Source organism: Nothobranchius furzeri, unplaced genomic scaffold (assembly GCF_043380555.1).
Source record: "Nothobranchius furzeri strain GRZ-AD unplaced genomic scaffold, NfurGRZ-RIMD1 Scf092, whole genome shotgun sequence".
Classification (NCBI taxonomy): domain Eukaryota; kingdom Metazoa; phylum Chordata; class Actinopteri; order Cyprinodontiformes; family Nothobranchiidae; genus Nothobranchius; species Nothobranchius furzeri.
This window is the reverse complement of record NW_027223108.1, coordinates 75001-77967: the sequence shown is the minus strand read 5'-3', so window position 1 is coordinate 77967 and position 2967 is coordinate 75001.

The following is a 2967-nucleotide window of genomic DNA, read 5'->3' as shown; positions in this document are numbered from 1 at the left end:
TCCTCCACCCCGCCATCAGCTGCTGGTGGCTGGCTGCAGCTCCTTCACCCCGCCATCAGCTGCTGGTGGCTGGCTGCAGCTCCTTCACCCCGCCATCACCAGCTGGAGGCTGGCTGCTGCTCCTGCACCCCGCCATCAGCTGCTGGAGGCTGCCTGCAGCTCCTGCGCCCCGCCATCAGCTGCTGGAGGCTGGCTGCTGCTCCTGCACCCTGCCATCAGCTGTTCGAGGCTGGCTGCAGCTCCTCCACCCCACCATCACCAGCTGGAGGCTGGTTGCAGCTCCTGCACCCCGTCATCAGCAGCTGGAGGCTGCCTGCTGCTCCTGCACCCCGCCATCAGCTGCTGGAGGCTGCCTGCAGCTCCTGCACCCCGCCATCATTTGCTGGAGGCTGGCTGCAGCTCCTGCAACCCGCCATCAGCTGCTGGAGGCTGGCTGCTGCTCCTCCACCCCACCATGACCTGCTGGAGGCTGGCTGCAGCTCCTTCACACCGCCATCAGCTGATGGATGCTGGCTGAACGCTGGAGGCTGGCTGCTGCTCCCACACACCGCCATCAGCTCCTGGAGGCTGGCTGGCTGCTGGAGGCTGTCTGCTGCTGCTCCTCCACCCCGCCATCACCAGCTGGAGGCTGGCTGCTGGAGGCTGGCTGCAGCTCCTGCACCCCACCATCAGCTGCTGGAGGCTGGCTTCTGCTCCTCCACCCCGCCATCAGCTGCTGGGGGCTGGCTGCTGGAGGCTGGCTGCAGCTCCTCCACCCCGCCATCACCAGCTGGAGGCTGGTTGCAGCTCCTGCACCCCGCCATCAGCTGCTGGAGGCTGCCTGCTGCTCCTGCACCCCGCCATCAGCTGCTGGAGGCTGCCTGCACCTCCTGCACCCCGCCATCAGCTGCTGGAGGCTGGCTTCTGCTCCTCCACCCCGCCATCAGCTGATGGAGGCTGCCTGCTTCTCCACCCCGCCATCACTAGCTGGAGGCTGGCTGCTGGAGGCTGGCTGCAGCTCCTCCACCCCGCCATCAGCTGCTGGAGGCTGCCTGCAGCTCCTGCACCCCGCCATCACCAGCTGGAGGCTGGCTTCTGCTCCTCCACCCCGCCATCAGCTGATGGAGGCTGCCTGCTTCTCCACCCCGCCATCACTAGCTGGAGGCTGGCTGCTGGAGGCTGGCTGCAGCTCCTCCACCCCGCCATCAGCTGCTGGAGGCTGGCTGCTGCTCCTGCACCCCGCCATCAGCTGCTGGAGGCTGGCTGCTGCTCCTCCACCCAACCATCAGCTGCTGGACGCTGGCTGCAGCTCCTCCACCCCACCATCAGCTGCTGGACGCTGGCTGCAGCTCCTCCACCCCGCCATCAGCTGCTGGAGGCTGCCTGCAGCTCCTGCACCCCGCCATCAGCTGCTGGAGGCTGCCTGCAGCTCCTGCACCCCGCCATCACCAGCTGGAGGCTGGCTTCTGCTCCTCCACCCCGCCATCAGCTGATGGAGGCTGCCTGCTTCTCCACCCCGCCATCACTAGCTGGAGGCTGGCTGCTGGAGGCTGGCTGCTGCTCCTCCACCCAACCATCAGCTGCTGGACGCTGGCTGCAGCTCCTCCACCCCACCATCAGCTGCTGGACGCTGGCTGCAGCTCCTGCACCCCGCCATCAGCTGCTGGAGGCTGGCTTCTGCTCCTCCACCCCGCCATCAGCTGCTGGAGGCTGCCTGCTGCTCCTGCACCCCGCCATCAGCTGCTGGAGGCTGGCTGCTGCTCCTGCACCCCGCCATCAGCTGCTGGAGGCTGGCTGCTGGAGGCTGGCTGCAGCTCCTCCACCCCACCATCAGCTGCTGGACGCTGGCTGCAGCTCCTCCACCCCACCATCAGCTGCTGGACGCTGGCTGCAGCTCCTGCACCCCGCCATCAGCTGCTGGAGGCTGGCTTCTGCTCCTCCACCCCGCCATCAGCTGACGGAGGCTGCCTGCTTCTCCACCCCGCCATCACTAGCTGGAGGCTGGCTGCTGGAGGCTGGCTGCAGCTCCTCCACCCCACCATCAGCTGCTGGACGCTGGCTGCAGCTCCTGCACCCCGCCATCAGCTGCTGGAGGCTGGCTTCTGCTCCTCCACCCCGCCATCAGCTGACGGAGGCTGCCTGCTTCTCCACCCCGCCATCACTAGCTGGAGGCTGGCTGCTGGAGGCTGGCTGCAGCTCCTCCACCCCGCCATCAGCTGCTGGAGGCTGGCTGCTGCTCCTGCACCCCGCCATCAGCTGCTGGACGCTGGCTGCAGCTCCTCCACCCCGCCATCACCAGCTGGAGGCTGCCTGCTGCTCTTCCACCCCGCCATCAGCTGATGGACGCTGGCTGCAGCTCCTCCACCCCGCCATCAGCTGCTGGAGGCTGGCTGGCCGCTGGAGGCTGGCTGCTGCTCCCACACACCGCCATCAGCTGCTGGAGGCTGGCTGGCTGCTGGAGGCTGGCTGCTGCTGCTCCTCCTCCCCGCCATCACCAGCTGGAGGCTGGCTGCTGCTCCTACACCCCGCCATCAGCTGATGGAGGCTGCCTGCTCCTCCGCCCCGCCATCACCAGCTGGAGGCTGGCTGCTGGAGGCTGGCTGCAGCTCCTTCACCCCGCCATCACCAGCTGGAGGCTGGCTTCTGCTCCTGCACCCCGCCATCAGCTGCTGGAGGCTGGCTTCTGCTCCTCCACCCCGCCACCAGCTGCTGGAGGCTGGCTGCTGCTCCTGCACCCCGCCAGCAGCTGCTGGAGGCTGGCTGCTGCTCCTCCACCACCCAACCATCAGCTGCTGGACGCTGGCTGCAGCTCCTCCACCCCGCCATCAGCTGCTGGTGGCTGGCTGCTGCTCCTGCACCCCGCCATCAGCTGCTGGTGGCTGGCTGCAGCTCCTTCACCCCGCCATCACCAGCTGGAGGCTGGCTGCTGCTCCTGCACCCCGCCATCAGCTGCTGGAGGCTGGCTGCAGCTCCTCCACCCCACCATCA